The sequence below is a fragment of the Macaca fascicularis genome, chromosome 3, assembly GCF_037993035.2.
Source record: "Macaca fascicularis isolate 582-1 chromosome 3, T2T-MFA8v1.1".
NCBI lineage: Eukaryota > Metazoa > Chordata > Mammalia > Primates > Cercopithecidae > Macaca > Macaca fascicularis.
Window position 1 is genome coordinate 1,807,951 of NC_088377.1, and position 21,973 is coordinate 1,829,923.

The following is a 21,973-nucleotide window of genomic DNA, read 5'->3' on the forward strand; positions in this document are numbered from 1 at the left end:
CAGCCTGGGCCTTCAGCACAGACTCAGAGGGATTCTCCTGGAGGCTGGGTCCGAGGTCAAGGCAGGGGCAGGGCTGCTTCCTGAGATGCTCCTGGACTCACAGACACCGTCTCCTCCGTGTGTCCTCACGGGGCCATCCCTCTGCGTGTGTCTGTGTCCTCACCCCCTCCTCTTACAGGGATACCAGGCGGACTGGGTCCCGGCCACCCTGCTGACCTCCTTTGCCTTAAATATTCATCTATTAAGGTATTTGGGGCACTGCAAGGTTACGTATCGAAGGTGTACAATTTGACGACTTACGTATCGAAGGTGTACAATTTGATGACTTACGGCCTCCGTTTAACTCAATCACCTCTCTTAAGCCCCTGTTTCCTTTTAAGACCTAAGTCACATTCTGAAGTTCTAGGGGTTAGAGCTTCAACATATGAATTTTGGGGGACACAGTTCAGCCCCGACACCCCTCCCACTGCACACACAGCTTCCACCTCAAGAAGAGGCTGGGGCAGGGCTGAGTCAGTTTAGGGCGGATTCGCTGTCCTGTTCCTCAAGGCAGAGGGCAGACCCCCACCCTACCCGGCCTCCCAGCCCCCGGTGTGGCAAGGCAGGCACGTGTGAGGCAGAGCCTGGACCCGATGGAGGAGTGTGAGGGAGGCCATGGCAGGTCCAGAGGGGACCCCAAGGTGATAAAGGGAGATGTTTCCAGACCCCCCACTGCCGGGGCCATCTCCTCCCCGCACTCCAGCCTTCTGCGACGGAGTCTTCAAGGAGGGGCAGGGCAGGGAATTCAGTGACCTGGCCCTGACAAGTGGGAACGACAGGAGCGAATGGAGGGGTACACATTTTGGGGGCACCGTGGAGCCGTGCCTCTCTGCGGGACCATCCGTTCCAGACCCATCAGCCTTCACAGCCACATCAGCTCCCCCACAAAGGCCGGGTGCTGCAGGAATCGGCCTGTCACACATGGAGCCTCTCGCCCCTATGGAAAGGCCTTTTCAGGACACACCTGAATTGCTTCCCGGCCCCGGCTCGCTGTCCTCAGGGTGGCCATGTGAGTGGTATGGAGAATGGATAGCCCTGGGCCCGCAGAAGGCTGCAAGGCCATTAGCCCCGTCCCCACCCGTCACTTTCTAGAAAGGTTTGCACAAACACACATGGTTGCTGACTCCTGTGAAAGGCCACAATGCTACAGCACATGAGCTGGTCTGCAGAGAATGCCCCTCAGGAGAACGGGCACACGCCACCTGCGCCAGGAGGCAGATGCCACAGTCTCCTGAGCCAGCATGTGGCCAGCAGCGGGCCCAGCCTTGGGGTCTGTATGAATGGGGCCTACCGCTGCCCTCCCAGACCCATCTCCTCAGGGAACATGGAGGATGAATAAACAGGCACATTAAGTGATCACAGGAACAGGGACAGTGAGACTACATCAAGGAAAGCTGTAGAACAAGTGACGTTCTGCATGCAGGGAGCGGGTGCACAGGCCCAGCGGAGGCTGGAGAGCAGAGAGAAAAGCTGAACAGGAAGGCCGAGCCACTATGTTGAGTCCTTCAAATGCCGGCCGCAATGCAGTTCTCTAATCCTGAGGAGGTGGGCCAGGAACACCCCTTCCAGAACACAGCAGAAGAGATGGGGGAGGAGGCCTCCCAACAGAGAGCCTCTAAAACCCGAAAATGCCCAATAACATCACATTTGAAAATCTTTCTGGGGAGAAGGTAACTGGAATCCCAAAAGGCCTGAGGCCATGGAGAAGCATGAGTCCAGCTGGGCACAGCATCATCTGTACAGGTCCTGTTGATCCCTGCTGGCCAGGGTCCTGAGTGTTAACGAGCCCCAGGCACGCACAGGAGACGAAGCCTGGGGCCTGCATGAGCAAGAACCCAGAGCAGAAGCCCTGCAGGAAGCCAGGATCCCAGAAGAGGGGCCCTCAAGAGTGAGCCAGGGAAACCCGCCAGTCACGGGGAAGTGGCAGGGACGCTTGCTGCATGAGCCTCTGAAAAGAGGAGTAAATAAGAGAAAAACTCTCAAGAATTTCTACCACTGGCCATCCTCAAGTGGGTTCAAGGTTCAAAGCAGCCACACCCACAAAATGTACTTCCCAGTGGGCTGCTCGGGTCCTGGCAAAAGCAAGCACAAAGTCTCCACAGGGATCCACCCTCGGACGCCTGAGAGTCCACCCATGCGAAAGTGATTTCACAACACAGAGGCACCACACGCACCAGGAAGCCAGCCACCATGGGCAAGAGTCAGCAGAAACAACTAAATGTACAATCAGATTCATAACATTGCAAATAGCGGAATAATCCAAGGCAGAGTGTACAGTAATGATGGCTAATATGTTTACAGAAATAAGAGAGGGCATTGAAGTGTGACAAAGGAACAAGATGTTATCAAAAATGAAATACCATTAGAAATTAAAATATGATCATTGAAATTAGAAATATGAATAGCAAATTCGACACAAAATTCTGATAGTTCATGAACTGAATGATAAATCTGATGTTACACAGAATGCAGCCAAGAAAGCTAAAGAGATAGAAAAACCAAGAAATATGAAAGGACACAGAAGAGAGAATGCACAGGTTTCATCTTTATGTAAAGAATATTCTAGAAAGAGATGATAAAGAGTGCAGGACAGGTCACATTCAAGATGTCAGGTGAGGATTTTCCAGACATAAATCCTCACATTCAGAAGGCCCAATGAATACCAACAGGCTAAATCAAAAGAAACCCACGTTTGGAGAGTGATGGTGAACCCGCAGAAAAACAAAGACAGAGGATGCTGAGTCCCAGGAGAGAAAAGGCAGATGACACATAAAAGAGCAGCAACAAGGCTGAGAGCCAACTCCTTACAACACTGGGTGCTGGGAGGCGCCACAATATCTCAGAGCACTTGGGGAGAATACTGTCAATCTAGACTTATGTTATCCGCAAAACTATCTTTTAAAAATAAGAGGAAAACACAGATTACTTCCAGACAAAGAAAAACCAACACGGTTTATCATAAACACATCTCCATAAAGGACCTTTGAAGATGAAAAATAGTCCCAGAAGGAAAGTTTAAGACACAAAAAGAGATACTGAAGCAAGGGAACATAAACATGAATAAAGTTAAACTCACTGTGTTAATTAATAATCGTAACACAACTAACAGCGATATCCCTGCTTGCTGGGGTGAGAAAAACAAGGTACAGCAAACTACCTTGAGTAGTCTGAGAGCAAACTACCCGAGTTTCAGAAACTCTGGATGTTTAAGAAGAATGAAAAAAGACTGAAGACACTGAACAGCCTTAGACTTTTTTTTTTTTAAAGAGATGGGGTCTCACTCTATTGCCCAGGCTGCAGTGCAGTGGCACGATCATAGCTCACATAGCCTAGAATTCCTGGGCCCAAGCAATCCTCCCACCTCAGCCTCCTGAGTAGCTAGGACTACAGGTGCATGCCACCACACTCAGCTAGATTTTTCTTTCCCCCTCCATATTTTGTAGAGACAGGGTCTCACTATGTTGCCCAGGCTGGTCTCGAATTCCTGGCTTCAAGTGATCCCCTCACCTCAGTCGCCCAAAGTGCGGGGATTACAAGTGTGAGGCATTGCTCCTGCTACTTTAGACTCTTAAAGTTTTCAGATTCCCCACCAAAACAACAGGAAGAGAGTATAATTCTCAAAGTAGAGTGAAGGAGTGAAAGTGGGATAAGCGGAAAGAATCAATCAACCAAGAGAAAGGGTAAGAAAGGAGAAAAAACAACAAAAGGATAAATTAGAAAACACAAAATAGAGAGGTATAAACAATCCAAATACATCAGAAATCACAATAAATCTAAATAGATACAACTTCTGATCAAAGGCACAATTATGAGATTGGGTTTTTGGAAGCTGAGTTATGTGCTGCTTACGGGAGGCTCACCGCGCAGCCACTGCCAGGGGTGATGAACAGGTGGGCAGGTCCTGCCCTACTGCGGACTGTGTGGTTCAACTCAGCATGGGGACTTGAGGATTTTTCAGAGGGGGCTCCTCATGGCCTCCACAGTGAAGGAGACAATGAAAGTTATCACCTAACTCCGGGGGCGGTACTTGGATTGTTACAAACTGAAAGGACTGAAACAACACTGTCTGAGTGTGATGACTGGGTTCTCTGCTTGGAGCCTCACCAGGCCAACGGCAAGGCGATGCCCAGGCTGTGGTCTTGCCTGAGGGTGTTGGGGAGGCAGCAGCAACCAGGTTCCCTAAGGTTGTTGGCAGAAGCCAGCTCCTTCGACGCCAGCAGGAGCAGCAGCAGCCAGTCTCCCCCATGCTTCGAGTCCCCGCCTTCCCCTCCTGCCCCTCTCTCCTGCTGTCAGGGACTCACACCGCCCAGAGGATCCAGGCTCATCTACTTTAAGATCAGCTGATTAGGAATCTTCATGACATTGGCACAGGTCCCTCTTGCCAAGCAATGCAGCATCTTCACGGGCGATCTCACTTCTGGGATGGCGTTCACCAAGGCTGGAATTCTGCCGCCCACGCCTAGGAACAGAGCTGCTGGCCCTCCCTCTCAGATTTCCTGAGGGACAGAGCTGGAGACCCGAGCAGAGGTCAGACTCAATTCCAGAAAGGGAGCTTCATTAACCCTTTACTCACAGAGCCCAATGAACCAGTGGGGTTTTTGGTTTTAAACATGCAGAAAAATATCATTTCCAAGTATAGTTCCTCTTCTTTTATCACCAAACTGCCCTGTCCTGCATTTATTCTGACACTGGGAGTCAGGTTGAGTCAGGAAGCAAAGGCTGCAGGCGGCAGCGCAGGTGTGCCCCACACTGGAGGACAGCTTTGTCCTTCTCTCTGTTGCAGGTGTTCATCGGTACCAAGAGGAAAAGTGCCTCCGAAGACCTCACTGTCAGGTGTCCTTAATCAATCGATTTTCTGATATTCATCAATAGCATAGCATCAGTAGCATAGAATCCTAACACAATTGGATTTGGCAGGACAGCATCAGAGTGAGCACCGGCTCTGGCTTCAGCCCCACCGACGTGAATCCATGCTCAGCCCTAGCCCCTGTGTGAGTTGGAGCTATTTGCTTCTCTAACCCTAGTTTCTAAAGCTGTAAAATAAAATAGGGTGATTTCGTGGGCTGTCACACAGATTATGTGTGAAAATTCATGTTAAATGCTTACTATGGAGTCAGGAACATTAAGAAAGAGTTCAATAGATGTCAGCTACTGAGTATTATTACTAAAAATAACACATCTGCCGAAATTACAGCTTTTTAAACAAGTCAACTATGGTAAAAATAAGTATCGGGCTGATGAGTGATGTTTTCTGCTCAGCGTCATACAGATTTTCTTTCTTTCTTTTATAAGATCCATAACTTGCTTGCATTAGCGGTGTGGTTTTAGTTTACAAACTTCTGGACAGCCTGAAACTCCCAATTCTCTTGAACCACCTTAAACACAACCCTTTTGCAAACAATCCTTTAAACATTCTTGTGAGTTTTGATAACACAGAGTCTGCTGTGACCCAGTAATCCTACTCCTGGGGATGCAGCTTAAGAACAAGAATCTCACCTGAAACAAAACCACCACGAAGATGTTCACTTTGGCATCACTTAAACGAAAAAACAAGTATTTGACTAAATGTGCAATAATGGAGATATTTTAGTAAATTACTGTACCTCTCCTAAATACACGACTAGGCAATATTGAAAAGTACAATAAAGTTAGGAGGCATATAGAAAGGTATCTGACTTGAAGTGAAAGGGAGAATATTAAAATAACACAAGTAACACTTTTTTTTTTTTTTTTTTTGAGACTGAGTTTTGCTCTTGTTGCCCAGGCTGGAGTGCAATGGTGCAATCTCAGCTCACTGCAACCTCCGCCTCCTGGGTTCAAGCGATTCTCCTGCCTCAGCCTCCCGAGTAGCTGGGATTACAGGCATGCGCCACCACGCCCGGCTAATTTTGTATTTTTAGTAGAGACAGCGTTTCTCCATGTTGGTCAGGCTGGTCTTGAGCTCCCGACCTCAGGTGATCCACCCGCCTTGGCCTTCCAAAGCGCTGGGATTACAGGCATGAACCACCACGCCCGGCCACAAATAACACTTTGATAACCATTTGATGCCTCCATGGAATGCAAGGCGTTTGCAAACCTATACCAGTGTCATGTGGGTGGGCTACAGAGGCCTGCCTTATATTTAGGCTTATCTTTAATATTGCTGGTTGCTTGTTTCAAGAAATTTAAAGAGTACTTTCTGATGATTACATTGCCATTGTCATCTGTCGTGATGTATCCATGAGATAAGACTGTCCTGAGCACTGAGCGGTTGGGCTGGAGACCCCCTCTAAAGCCATACACAGTTAGGACTCGCTGCACATGACCCCAAGGTTCATCCGCAGATGTGTGTGGGCACAAACTGCCTCCCCCATGCTCCCAGCAGGTCCCTCAACCCTCTTCTCTCCACGCGGAACAGAAGACAACTCCGGAAAGGTGAACTGGCAATGTCTGCCTTAAAAAAAGCAGGAAGGCAAAAAACAAAACAAACAAAAACAAAACAAAACAAAATGCTGTCAAGCCCCAAGGCATCACAGAATTAACTTTCGGGGCGGAGAGAAGTCAGCTGGGGCCAGCTGAGGCTGTCCTCTCCACCCCATTACCCTCACCATTAACAGGGAGGATTCGGACTCAACTGCACATCCAAAGTTTCTGTAAATAACCCATTTCTGTTTGAAGCAGATTCCCCTGCCATTAATTCAGGGAGGGTTCACAGCATGCTGCAGTTACTTTGCTTTGTGAGTTAATGTCCCATAAGCTCAAACTTGTCACCAGGCTAGACACAGAGGACGTTTACCTCGCCCTCTCGACTGGCTGTCCTAAAACACCTGCTCCTGTGGGCGCTGGTGGCTGTTAAGGGTCATTGGGTTGGGGAGCTGAAGGGGTGCTGCTTGCCCCACTTTTCTCCCCCGTCTGCCCTTCCCACACCCTCTTATGGCCACACCAGAAGGTCACACTGCTCTTGGCAAGTACTGCTTGGCTACCACTGGTTATTCATGGCCCCAGGGCTCTTTAGTCAGCAAGTGGTGAATCTTACCAGGACAAGGGCCCTTCCTTTCAGGGCATCAGGTTCCCTTCTGGTCCAGTGTGTGTCTAAAAATGTCAACAGGGACCAAGGACCTGGACTAGGCGCTTTAGGACTCTGCTTGGCGACTTATTCTACTATGGCTGAGCTGGTATCCAAGTTGCAAGACAAAGTCTTCTTTATTCTGTCCTCAAGCAGAAGAAAGGAGTCTCACCTGGAGCTGTGAACTGCACTGTCTGGGGTTGGGGAGGGGTGACACAAGCACTCCCTCGGCTGCCCCAGCGAATGTCTCAATGGGTCTCGTGTACCTCAAATCCACTGGCTCCAAGCTCAGCACAGCACCAGGACTTTCCCAGGAATTGCAGTCCTTGCGGGCTAGACTGCCTTGCAAGTTTCTTGTGGACCCCAGAACACTTTAACCCATGGTGGCAGGGCTTGCTGGAACTCAAGGTTCCAACCACTAGGATGGATGATTCTCCTCTGGCTAGGGCTGGTCTAATGCTCTCTCCATGGGCACTGGGTGAGTTCTACCCCGTGTTGCTTTCCACTGTGACAGGGCGGCAATGAGTTCCAACACAAACTCCCACAATCATTACACTCTCCCTCCCGAGGAACACGACTTCTCTCTCCACACCATGTAGCCACTGGCAAAGATGGGGGAGAGGTGGTGTAGGTGATCCAAGACTGTCTTTCCTACCTTCTTTAATGTCTCTTTCTTAATATGATGCTAAAATCAGATACTTTGATCACTCACCTGACTTTTGGTTCTTAAGAACGTGCTTTTTTTGTGTGGACAGTTGTTCAATTTAGTATTCTTGCAGGGGGCATGATGGCTCAAGGCTTCCATTTGGCCATCTTGCTGCCATTTTAATTAATTTTGCTGAGATACGGTTTACTACCAAAAAGTAAATAAATAACCAAAACAAAACTCTGTATTCCTAGGTAGGTAGGGCATCCCTGGGTCTTGGGTGGGGTCTTCTCAGTGATCTACCCCTCCCCCAAAGAATAGGGGCTCTCTAATGGCCTGCACGAGGCATGTACTCCTGTTTCTTCTCCAGGGATAGAGGATAATTTTTGTTCCTTTCACACAGCTGCAATAGTTTTCACCAGTGTCCTGAGGGTGACAGTATTTGTTCTCTTTCTCCTGTAGATTAAAGGGGGAAAGGATCCTGCCTTGTTCTGGAACCTCCTCTCAGTGGGTGCTATTCCTTTCCTCCAAGCTGCCTCTGAACTCTCTTGAAGTAGACTCTAGGGAGAAAAGACCCACGTATGCTTCCCTCATACCCACAGCTTAGGGGCCCCCACATTCTCTTGCTAGTTCTCACTTGGCCTCCATCAAATGTATCTTAACTTTCTTCTATGCCTGACTGCATCTGCCCCGGCTAAGCATGTGCTGATATCCCTTAGGTCCCAACAGGCATCTACTTCTCCTTAGAGCTGGGCTGGTGGTTGTCTTACAATTTCAGCTCTACGAGTGGCTCAAGAAGGTTCACAGATTTGCAATTTGGCTTGATTTTGTTGTTGTTGCTGCTGCAAGGGTGGAAGTGACTTTCTTTCCAGTTGTCCATCCCTGAGCTGAAACTATCAGTAAAACTTTCAAAAGGTGCTTGTTCTACTTTATCCAGCATCTAGGATGTTATAGCAGGAAGGTCTTCCGGTTATCCTTGTCCACTCTTGTCAGAAGTAAAATGCTTGAGTTTTAAAATTCATGTTTTTTCTTGATTTCGAAGTCACAGATTCAACTGCTATTTCACTAATAATTACCTTAAAATTGTTGAAGTGCATATTTAACGGTTGTTTTCCATCAATATGGAGAATTTATCGGTATTCAAACCCTCACTCTGAGGAATCAGGGACATGGCAGTCCCACTGACTCCCTCTGTCCCGCTGTCCACACTTCCTATTTGTAACTCCTGATTGTTAATCACATGAGACACCAATGGTTATTTAGATGTCACTATAATTATTACTGGCTTCTTTGCTTACTTTTTAGGCTTTTTTTTAAAGGGCTATCTCAAGTTCACAGCAAAACTGAGAGGAAGATACAGAGATTTCCCATATATCCCTTCCCCTGACACATGCACAGCCTCTCCCATTATCAACATCCCCCAGCACAGTGGTACATTTGTTACAACTGATTAAGCTACATAAATGTGTCATCATCACCCAAAGCCCACAGTTCACAGCAGGGTTCACTCTTGTTGTTGTGCATTCTATAGATTTTGGACAAATGTATAATGACATATATCCACCACTATAGTGTCATAAAGAGTATTTTTACTGCCCTAAAAATCCTCTGTGCTATGCCTATTCACTCCTCCTGCTCTCAGATGCCTGACTCCTGCTAGTCTTTTTACTGTTTCCACAGTTTTGTTTTTTTTCAAAATGTCATATAGTTGGAATCATACAATATATAGCCTTTTCAGATAGACTTATTTCACTTAGTAACATGCATTTAAGGTTCCTCTATGTCTTTTCATTACTTGATAGCTAATTTCTTTATAGCACTGATTGATATTCCATCGCCCAGATGTGCCACATTGACCTACTGAGGGAAGGACATCTTGGTTGCTTCCAAGTTTGGCAATAATGAATAAAGCTGCTATAAACACCCGTGAGAAGGTTTTGTGTGGACCTAAGTTTTCAGCTCCTTTGGAGCGCAATTGCTGGACCGCATGGTAAGATTACATTTAGTTTTGTAAGAAACTGTCAAACCATCCTCCAAAGTGGCTGTACCATTCACATTCCTACCAGCAAAGAATGAGCATTCCTGTGGCTCCACATCCTCACCAGCGTTTGATGTCGCGAGTGTTCTGGAGTTTGGCCATTCTAATAGATGTGTAGTGGTATCTCATTCTTGCTTTAATTTGCACTTTCCTCATAAGGTTTGCAGCATCTTTTCATATGCTTATTTGCCATCTGTATATCTTCTTGGGTGAGGAGTCTGTTAAATTATTTTGCCCATTTTAAAAATCAGATCATTTTCCTATTGTTGAGCTTTAAGTCTTTTGTTGATTTTAGATAATGATCCTTCATCAGATGTGTCTTTTGCAAACATATTCTCCCAGTCTATGACCTGTCTTTTCAGCCTCTTGGCTTTATCTTTTGCAGAGCAGTTTTTAATTTTAATGAAATCCAGCCTATTATTTCCTTCATAGATGTTGCCTTTGGTGTTGTACCTAAAAAGTCATCACTAAACCCAAGCCATCTAAGTTTTCTCTACTATCATTTTCTAGAAGTTTTGTAGTTTTGTATTTTACATTTAGGTCTATCATCTATTTAGAGCTAACTTTTGTGAAGGGTTTATGATTTGTGTTTAGATGCTTGTTTTTTTGTTTGTTTTTTATGTGAACATCAAGCGCCATTTGTTGAAAATACTATCTTTTGTCCATTTTATTGCCTTTGTACTTTTGGCAAATATCAGTTGACTGTATTTATGTGAGTCTACTTCTGGACTCTCTATTCTGCTCCATTGAGCTATTTGGGAAACAAACAGCTTGCGTTAGGCTATACACGCTAGACCTCCTCATCTGCCAAGGCCTCTTTCCTGGGAGCCCCACTCCTTGATTCTCAGCAGTTTATATTCAGGGTGGAGAGGTGCTGGGTCACAGTGCCGGACAGCCCCACACAGCCATGTTCCTCTGGGCCACAATCACTCAGCATTTGCTCCTCACTACCCAGCAGACCCAGCTGCACATCGATCTGACTGCCACTTCTTTCACTGTACTTTCTTTATCCAGCCAAAACTCCACCCCAGTCAAGACTCAAGGTGTGAGTTCCACCTTGACCCCCTGACGACCAACCAAGGGGTGGCTGGCCAGGCTTTACTGTCTTTGTTTTGCAGAGGAGAAGGCTGACTGAGGTATATGGGAGCAAAACTTTGAGACCAGGTACCTTGATCTCCAGACCAGAGCCCTTCCACTGTCACCTGTTTCTCCCTGAGAGGTACATGCAGTGCAGGGTCCCTTGAGATAGCCCCTCCCTGCCCTCCAAATTGTCCCAGTGCCCTGAAGCTCTGTCCACTTTCAGGATTCCTAGGGCTGGATGGGACTGAGAAGCCAGGCTTCTGTTCTGACGTCACTGACCTCATGGTGCACAGTGTGTCCTGTGTGAATCCCAGGACTTCAGCGCCACCCCTTCTTGCCTAGGCAAGGGCTTGACATGAGGGATGCACAAGCTCACCTGAACCACCAAGGAGCTGGGGTGGGAGAGCCTGCCCTGAGGCAGGGACAACGGGGTGGCCCCTCCTGGCTGCTGCCACACTCACTGGTCACTCCAGGCATGTGCCTGGTTTATGAGCAAGTTATCCAGGGCATTTTGCTCTCCAGGGCACAAACATACTTCTCTACTACTTAAACAGAGGTAAATTTAATCCACTTAAAAGTGCCTGCAGCACAGTTCCCTCGCCTATTTTTCCCCTCAGTTTTGTCGTAGAAAGAGGAGGCACCAAGGAGGCAATTGCAGCAAAAATGAGTGACAACAATGAATTCTAAGACGGAGGCTTGTCCCTTCAAAGATCAAATCAGATTTGTCCATGGCAATGTTTGTCTTCAACTTAAACACAGACAGGTAATCCTCAAGAGATTACTTCCACCTCAATTCACACAGGACAGGTGATGGGAGGCGATAAGAAACTGTGTCATATCCCCAAATACACTGCATATTGACCCACAGATGGGTGAAAGGGGGAAGTGACAGGGGTGGGGAGCTCTCTGCTTGGCAAGTGACAATATTCAACAGACAGTCAGCATTTTTGCTCTAGAATAGCTACATATAAAGCAATTTGACATGTGCCAGGAAGAGGCGATCTTCTGCTCATCCTTTCAATGATTTTTTAAAATAAATGACTTTATAGGATTACTTAGCATGAATTGACTGTTTATGAGGGAAGTTCTAGAATAAATAACAATGTACTCATAAGAAATTGATTTTTTTTTTCTTTTATAGAAGGTAAACACCCAAATGAGATGGGTTTGCTATCTCACCGGGACACCCAGGCATCCATGCTAAGCTGATTAGTTCTGGGCAAAAGGAGAAAAACAAATAATAGTTTGAAGGTCGCCCTCCTCTGATTTTGCGTAAAAATATCCGGGCTCTGCATAAGCCTTTCTGTCCTCATTCTCCAGTTCAGCTGCTTGAGGTTTGCTTTTCTGAGAAGAAATGTGTTCTCCATATAAATGAGGCTTGGGCGTGGACAGTAAGGACACACACACGGCACAGAGGCCTTGGCCTGGCCCTCCAGCCCCAGGAAGGGCCCTGCAGCTCAAATGATATTCAGTGACCTGCCTGCTGGTTTGCCACACTGGCTGGTGCCAGGCCTCCGGGGCAATTAGCCTGGGGTTCACTCTAGTGTCTTGAGAAGCTCAGAACTGGCTGTAAGTCCACCACTGAGTGCTCTGGCTTGGGGTGACTTACCCCTTTGCAGATGAAACCTGAGAAAGAGCACCCCATCCTCAAGGCAGCCCCAGAGTCCTGCAGCCGGGCTGGGCTGGAGAAGAGGATCACAGGCAAGCGGGCTATACGTTTTTGGTTTTGCTCCTAATCTCTGCATTTTAAAAACCTGTAACTCCTCATATGCGTTTGGCTCATAATTCAATTTTTAAATTATAGAGTTGTTTTGTTTTATACAAAGGTTGTGATTTCTGTCCTAAATATTGATCTTTACAAAAAAACAAAAAAACCTTTTGGTCCTCCTTTACATGTCCACATTTGTGGCTCCTTCCACTGTGGCCACACCAACTTCTGCCTCCACCATCTGGGCACCCCTCACCACTCATCCCCGACATGGCCCCAACCCCCAGCCCTCTCTCTGCCCCAGCCCCTCCGTGCGCCTGGCATCACCTCAGGTCACCTGGGCCCTCTGGCAGTTACCCTCGAGTCCCCGTGGTGACTGAGACCCCCAAGGCAGGATCCGTCTCCAGTTTAGGAAAAGCTCTAGGAACCAGAGGTAACTCTCAAAGGAGCACCCATACCTGTGGCCTAGGGTACATGGCGGGGACATTGCGGGACTCACCCGGAAATGAACACGGTAAAGATGGACGCCTTCCGCTTCCGACTTCCGCTCTGCTGCTTCTGCCTCTGCCTCCACAAAAGGATGAGCCTTTGCCCCTTTGGAAGTTTTGGTCGTTCCTGAACTTGATTCGGCTTCTGTCACAAAATTTGACCCTAGTGCCATCTACTTTGCCTCTTGAAAGTCTTTTATGCTTACCTCGCCCGATTCTCTACAACAAAAAGGTTTAAATGGGGTCAAAAACTTAAAATTTATTTTGTGACCAAAAGCTTTTTTTTTTTTTTTTTTTTTTTTTTGAGACAGAGTCTCGCTCTGTCGCCCAGGCTGGAGTGCAGTGGCCGGATCTCAGCTCACTGCAAGCTCCGCCTCCCGGGTTCACGCCATTCTCCTGCCTCAGCCTCCCGAGTAGCTGGGACTACAGGCGCCCGCCACCTCGCCCGGCTAGTTTTTTGTATTTTTTTAGTAGAGACGGGGTTTCACCGTGTTAGCCAGGATGGTCTCGATCTCCCGACCTCGTGATCCGCCCGTCTCGGCCTCCCAAAGTGCTGGGATTACAGGCTTGAGCCACCGCGCCCGGCCTTCCAAAAGCTTTTAACATCTCTCTCCTGCGTTCTTTTCACAAGAACATTTCAGTTTTTCAGAAAACATATGTATGTTACAAACTGATAGACAACTATTAACACATGAAGACATTTGATTGAAACTGCCTTGTTAATGAGAAGAGTGGGGCTGTTTTTCCAGCCAATTGGTTCCCACACCCAAGGAACAAGAGGACTCAGCTACAGTGAGGCAGGCTTCAGTCTCAAGTATATTTCTCTCATCATTTTTATAGACCATGCCAGGAAACTTTGTTTGCGTGAATATGTAGATAAGGAGGTATAGTATAGCAATGGCCCTCAATTGTGTTCTGAACTCTTCTGAGTTATAGTTCCCAAATCAGATGATGAGCTGAAATTTTAAAATTGTAAAAATTATTTTAATGCTTTATCAGCTATCAACTCAGTTTTTCATTCAAGTGTTTTGAAAGCAAAGGATTAGAGACTACTTGACTTGCAAAATGATATGTCATCCAGTCAGTCTCAATTTCTGGAACATTTACCAAGAGGCTGTCCTCATCTCAATTTATCAAGGGACTGTCATTTATCCTTGATTCTCTGTCACCTTATTTAATCTAATATAGTTTGAGGGGTTTGGGAACATTAAAATGTTGTTAATTTCATCGCTTTTTGGGGCCAATTTAATATTTTTGATAAAATGCTTTTATTATACTATTATTTTAAATGTGTTTTCATTGAATCCTTGGAGTTGCAGATGTAGTTCATTCTATTTATGGCAAATGTCCTCCATATACCCTAATCTTCCTCCTCAAACCAGTGAACCAAATTAGAAAATTTTCATTAGGAAAAGTCTGACCTACTTTTTCAATTGAAATAAAAGTGTTAGCATGCTTTTACAAGGATATTAAAAAAAGAAAACCACTGAGAAATAAATTATAGAGGACATCTTATTAAATTACTGAAGGCAATAAAGTTATGATTTAAGACGTGTAGAGCTAATATAATTGACCCACTTTATGATATGCCATTACAAGAAAATACATCTATATACCACTTTTCTTACTTAATTTGTAGCACTTTAATGAAGCCTGTGGGCAAATGTTCAGGTCATGTTCTAAGTGAGGACTTGTGTGTATTTGTTTATTGAACATTACTCTCAGGAGCAAAACACTAAATAAGAATCAACTACAGGCCAGGTGCAGTGGCTCACACCTGTAATCCTAACTGTTTGGGAGGCCAAGGTAGGAGGATCATTTGAGCCCACGAGTTCAAAACTAGTATGAGCAAGATGGCAAGACTCTTCCCTACAAAAAATTAAAAAATTAGCTGGGTGTGGTAGCATGCACCTGTAGTCCCAGCTACTCAAGAGGCTGGGGTGGGAGGAGCCCAGGAGTTTGAGACTGCAGTGGGCTACGGTTGTGCTACTGCACTCCAGCCTGGGTGACAGACACCCCATCTCTTATTTAAAAAATCAAATATAAAAGTCATTTATGAACCCTCCCCCATTAATTCTGCTATGCATCACAGAAGTTCAGGAGGGGCTGTGCAGAGCTGGACCTCAGCCTCTGAGGTGGAGTGCTGCTGCCCTGCTACTGGCACCTGTGAAGGCAGGCAGCGAGACTCCAAAGCAACCTGCTGATGAGAACCAATAGCAGCCTTGCCGTTGTAGAACCACTGTGGCTGAGCAGCAACAGCAAGCAAATGGCAGGAAATCACCTTCTCCCTCATCCTGCCTGCCATGGTCCCTCTTGTGCTACCTTTGGCAGAATATAAAGCCAGCAGAGAATGGGAAAATCATATTTGCAGGGTCCCAGCCCCAATATTACAAAGCAGAACATAAATATTGGATTTGGAATTGACAGATAAAGCTTCATAACTGACCCAAGTGGTAGATAGTATGAAAGGTCCAATGTGTGTTCACTCTAGGTTCTAGAAGGAAAGCAGCAATGCAATGAGGAAAACTAACAAGTCCCATAGCTGACAAAGTGTAAGGTGTGTCTGCAGTATTATGAGTATCTAAGAATATTCAACTTATCCATAGACAATAAGAGAAATGAGCAGACAGGCCAGTAGCCTGTGAGACACATGAGCCAGTAGACTGTGGAGAGGAAATGGGAGCATCAGAGGTATTCAGTATTCATGAAGCATTCAGTATTCACGAGGCATTCAGTATTCATGAAGCGTTCAGTATTCATGAGGTCAGACAAAATTATCCACGGGTTATTGACTTCTATTTTGGCCCTACTGTCTTCTGCCTGGGACAAGCAGATAAAAGCCCTAATTCATTTAATCTATTAGAGTTAGTCAAATTCTCAACGGAGTCAATTTTAACATCTTACCACTTCCCTGATTAACAGATTTCATAAAGATTAACATAAAATCTTTGACCTTTGTTCATTAGAAAAATAATGGAGATTCCTATCTCTGCCCCAGTAAGACAGCAACTTAGACATACTCTCATATACTTGCATCTCCATGTCACCCTGGCCTTATCACGTTGATATTACCCAGACTAAATTCTGGGTTATTAAAGATGTGTGTTGTCTTTCTTTCACTTTAGCTTTCTTTTTTTATTTTGAGACGGAGTCTCACTCTGTCCCCCAGGCTGGAGTGCAGTGAGGCAATCTCGGCTCACAGTGCAACCTCTGCCTCCCAGGTTCAAGAGATTCTCGTGCCTCAACCTCCTGAGTAGCTGGGATTACAGGTGCCTGCCACCATGCCTGGCTAATGTTTTGTATTTTTAGTAGAGATAGGATTTCGCCATGTTGGCCAGGCTGGTCTCAAACACCTGAGCTCAGGCGATCCACCCACCTTGGCCTCCTAAAGTGCTAGGATTAGAGGCATGAGCCACCACGTCTGGCCTGACTTTAGCTTTTTAAGAACCACCACAAACTTACCAAGTACTGATTTTTCCATTGTAAACCTCTTGTAAGATTTCCTAAATTTTGTTTCTCAATTTAAGCATCTCATGCAAGCCTGCTTCCCAGGTGGCAAAGCTCTGAGATATGGTATGTCTGGGAACTTTTTAAATTAATTTAGAATATATTTATTTAATGTCTGCAGCATAGCAGGCTTGTACCAAGTGAATAGCCAGGAACAAACCAAGGCCTCTCACCCCCTGCATTTCATAGGGGGACAAATAAACAAATGCAAACATCGTTAATCAGTGCTAGGAAGGAAAATCAACCAGGGAGAGCAACATAAGATTCAGCTGATGTATAAAGTGCTTGTTTCCACAAAAAGTGCATTTAAAATGACTAAGGAAGTAAATGATTGCAATTTTAAAACCTTCCTGATATTTTTCTTATTTTCTTTAATTTGGACAATTTACATTTTACAGCACTAAAAGTTGTTGCTTTTGAGTGAAAAAAATCCCATGAGTACTTAAGAGTACCAAATAAATGGCATTTTAAAAAGTCTGTGCTAGCACTTTTAAAATCTTATGAACATTTGCAAACATACAATTACCAACACTTGGCCGGTATTGTTTCATCCGGATCTTCTTGTCTTCTCCATTAATGGAGCTCCCTGTCCCTGTGTTTGTTGTTGTTGTTTTTTTGAGACGGAGGCTCGCTCAGTCGCCCAGACTGGACTACAGTGGCGTGGTCTCGACTCACTGCAACCTACGCCTCCTGGGTTCAAGTGATTCCTCCTGCCTCAGCCTCCTGAGTAGCTGGGACTACAGGCGCATGCCACCACGCCCAGCTAATTTTTGTATTTTCAGTAGAGACAGGGTTTCACCATATTGGCCAGGCTGGTCTTGAATGCCTGACCTCATGATCTGCCTGCCTTGGCCTCCCAAAGTGCTGGGATTACAGGTGTGAGCCACCTTGCCTGGCCTCTGTGGCTGTTTTAAGGCCATCTCAGACACATCCTTTCCTCTGTGATGCCTTCAGTTTGTGGGTGTGACGAAGTCCATGAACATCATATTAGCCAGATGTTAGCACTTCTATAAGCCAAATATTTTAGTATTTCTATATTTTCTTTTTTGTTACCCTCTCCTTTTCCATGTGGTTTTCCAATGGGAAGTTCATTCCATTATTTAGCTCATCTGTTGGGTTTACTCCTTCAAATTCTGCTTGGTTCTGTTTTCTGATCTCTTTTAGGCTGTTTAATTCCTGGACTGTGTTCTAAAATGCTAGAATCTATTGTAATAGAATCTCTGTGCAGTATTACCATTTTGAGCTTGATGTAGTTGTGCTCTTCAGATTTCTCATTTCTCCTTATGAGGTCATTTTCCCCTGGAGGCACTGGCTGCTTGGCCCGAAGGCGGGATGAGGGCATAGTGGGAGGTGGGCCAGTAGAAACCCACACACACTCCTCATCCCTCAGGTCTGGCCTCACAGTTTTTTCTCTTGCAGCTGTACTAGACAGACCAATCTCACCAGTCCTGGAGGGTGGGATGGGGGAGGCACCTGCCAGAGGCTGATTAGTTCCCACCAACTCTCAGTCCCTCACCAGCACAGGGCCTTTGCACTGCCTTGATCTGCTCCCAGGGACATCTGGGACCCAGTGGTGTGCTAGTACCTGCTAAACAGGCTACCCTGCTCCAGTGTATGCACATGTGTGTGTACATAAGCTTACTGTACATGTTACAGATAGAAAAGGAGCAGCAACTTAAAAACATGCATAAAATATACAGTACTGTTGTAAATCCCACAGAGCCAGTTTTTATGGAATGATTTCACTGAGTCTTGCTGAGCCCTACATCTGAAGCCAACACAGGGTTGCAGCTGATGAATGAGTGTGGTTCTGACAAGAATGCTGGGGAGGTTTTCACTGATGAGTCAGACAAAGGCGAAGCAGCAGGACCGATGTCAGAGCTTCACTCGTTCAGTGACTGAGTCACTTCTTTGCTTAAGTAGGTAACAGTTTCCAGAGGCTGTAAGACAGTTTCTTCAATTTTCTGTGCCATTCACAATGTAACAGCTACATTTTCAGTTTGATCTGCATCTTCCTCCATCACTTTCTAGGTCTAGAGACAATCACAACAGTGAATCAAACCGAGTCATGGTGTCTGTGGGTATCAGTGGTGTGAAAGCTCCCACCACAACTGACTCCAAGCTACTGATGTGAGTCCCCAAGCGCAGCCTAGGAGGGGTGTGCCCACCATTGCAGAGTATGTGCACGGTAAGAATACAGCTTGTAGTAAAATGCAGCAAAAGGTAGGAAATGACGAGTTTCGAGTATTTGTTACCTTTGTTTTTAATATAATTCTAAGTTTATAAAATGTAACTTTAAGTAACAGCTGTGTTCACCTACTGGCAGGCCAGGTTCCTGGCACTGCAGCCTCTGGCAGTGGCACGCCAACACCTGGTCCAGTGTTCCGGGCTCGCCAGGCCCCTCTGGCTGACCATCTGCCTTGCAAGCCTTCTCCGTGAGGCCACCCTGATCCCAGTACTTACCACTGCAGCCCGCCCCACTGCACTATCCTCACCTGCTTTTTTTTTCTTCCCAGGCACCATTCCCTGACACTGGCATCTGGTGTGTTATTTGTTTTCCTGCAGAGCAGCAGCTATGTGGGGGAGTCTGTGTTGTGTTCACCAACCTGTTCCAAGCACCTGGAACAGTGCATTCTGGGTTGGCCTTCATTACGCATGTACTGAATAAAAGCTCAAGAACCTCAACATTTACAGTCAGGCTCTACAAGATTCACTGTACAGTATCTCGTAAAAAGCAAAACCTTCATCTTACTTGGTCAAATTCGGGACATTTCCCCAATTCCATGATAGAATAATGAGTCCGAGTATTCCATCCGGTGTGGCCCCCGAGGTAGCTCCCGAAGAATCGCTGTTCAAAGGATTTACTCGTCAGGGAGAGGGTTCCCTTCGTTCTTTTCTCTGAAGCTTGTTTTTGCTGCAACATATTTTAACGTTTTTATTGTGGGAAAATGAAATAGTTTCAAAATTGATGCAAATGAGAAAATCAAGTTATCTGTCTGTAATAGTGCTGTTTTTATTATTTGTATGGTGCTTTTGACTTTTCAAAATATTTTCCTAAATTGTTCATTTAATTGTAGAAACATGAGACAAATAGATATGCTTTTTAAAAAGGAATACAAAATCAAAACCATCCCAAATCCCATGTTCACAGACCACGGCCAGACTCCCTCCTTAGCCAGCCTGGCCCACCTGTGCTTGTACAGTACATGAAGCATATATACACTGTCACAGCCACGACACAGAAATGCCGCTTAGCTGCCAACTTTCCACTTAATTTATTGTGACTGTCCTTCCAGTGTTATAACTAGAAATACCATAGTTCTATGGTGGCACTTAGCACCTGCTTTTTTTCACTGCACCCCAGCACCCGTGTCACCGTTGCCTCTTGTTGAGTGTGTAGGTTCTTCCTGTGTTCTATCCGCAAGTAACGTGAGGGTAACGAGTAACATGGGCATGTGTTGTCATCCATTTTATATGCAGGATGAGAGCGGGGCAGCTGCATACTTTTCCTCTACACCACCTTATATATAGGAGAGGTGCCAACATGCTCTCCAGGAAGACGGTGAAGAAGTCAAGAATCTAACAGGGGTGGGGACTGAGGGGAGACTGTCCCAAGTTGGGGAAATGCAAGTAGCACTGGTGCAAGCACAGCAGGTGCAAGACGAGGTGGAGTCAGTGCTGCAACTGTTGGGCAGGACTCAGCCACCTTTTCAGGTTATGCACGTGGGCATCCATCCCCAGGCCTGCTAGTGGAGCTGAAGGCAGACATAATTTGAAAGGAAAAGAAAGTCTCAGCAACACCAGAGGAGTGAAACATTTTCTTTTTATTGAGAACATCTCAAATCCTTTGTCTGTATTTGACAGCGTCTCATGCTCAGTTCCGGCTGGTCTCGGTGCGAGAGGAAGCTCATGCAGTTGTAACGTGTGGTGTATACACAGATTTACATACAGAGAACACTGAGGATTGCATCTTAGCAACACGTTTCTTGGCCGAATTACATTCATAGAAAGTGTCCAGATTCTAAAATCAAATTAAAAGCATGTAACCCAAAGCCTGAAAAAGCAAACAGCTTTAGGGGCTGACTCCATTAGCGTTCCATAGACTGTGCTTTTAACCGTTCAGTTCATGTTTAATGGCCCATCAGTTCCTTACACACCATTAGCTTATGCTGTGGCCAAAAGAAGTGTTCTTGAGGCTTGGTACTCGTCCCTTCAGACAGTAAACAAGAAAGTGCAGACGGTGCTGCCAGAGACAGGAGGATTTTCACACGAGACTGAAAAAGCCAACACACCCTCACAACTAAAAGTCATGGTCGAGTCGGACCTGCCATCCACCTCCACTGGTCCCTGGCACCCGGTGGGTCAGAGGTTTCTCTAATTCTATTCCCTGGCATCAGCTGAACACTAGAACTCACATGGAAGGCCCCGAGCAACCCACCGGCCTTGAGGCTGGGTGCACCCACTCCTCACCCAGGGAGATTGTCACAAAACACGCTAAGGGGCAGAGACGCTGTGAACTGGACAGACACGGAACACAATGCCCTCTCCACTTACACAGTGTGGGGCTGATAAAAAGGAATCTTTTGACCGACTGTATAATTTTACAGAATTTAGAGGTGGGAAAGATGGCCAGTTTTCCTTCTCTACGCCTGGGGCAGACCACCTGCTTCTGGGGTAAAGTATTTGAGAAGGAAAAAGAGCCACTGTGCATGTGTTTGTTTTGAGACACGGGCAGATCCGGATGTGCCCTCTCCACAGCTTCGCTAATCCCATCCTCAGATCTCCGCACAATGTGAAGACAGAGCCGTCCCCTCCTCAATGTACCTGTGTGAGATTACAAGGAGAGGCACTGTCTTCACGAAGAAAGCCGCGATTCCACAGCCCGGAGATACATAGTTATTTGAATAAAAATAAATTCCGCAGAAATCCATGCCTTGTGAGATACTGGCTTGCGCATTTTAAAATAATTGCTTTTAATTACAAAAATTTCTCAAAAATAGGAAAAGATGATGAAAAGTTTAAATTAAGACTCAGAATCAAAACTGCAGTTCTTTGGCGTCCCTTGCTGGGAAGAGGTGGGCCTGGCCTGTGACCAGGTGATGAGAGCTGAGGAAGGTGGTGAGGACATCCATCTGGACCTGCCGCTGCCTCGTGGCACAGAACACGCCGCCCCACCTGAGACCTCCCACTAGCAGGACTCTGTCCCTGGCAGAGCTGTACCTGAGTGGTCCTGAGGGACAGTGTCTTTGTGGAATTAATACTTCAGGTTTAGCTAACAAAACAAAACAGAACAGAAGCCCTCCCTTCCCCTACTTGTCAAAATGTAAGATTTTCCTTAAAAAATCAAGTTCTTGCTTGTGTCGAATTTTCTGCTAAGTCTCTAAAACCCACATCAAGGACACTGGATGCAAAATGACACGTC

The 21,973-nt window shown here is 46.0% G+C and overlaps 1 long non-coding RNA gene across 1 annotated transcript; it reads right to left on the minus strand.

The window, feature by feature from the left end:
- Positions 1-17,588: 17,588 nt before the first annotated feature.
- On the minus strand, positions 17,589-19,465 carry LOC141409784 (uncharacterized). The gene is made up of 2 exons (XR_012431897.1): positions 19,304-19,465; positions 17,589-18,584 (listed from the first exon to the last, which is right to left on the minus strand). It is a non-coding gene; the product is annotated as an uncharacterized lncRNA (long non-coding RNA).
- Between the last annotated feature and the right edge of the window lie 2,508 nt (positions 19,466-21,973).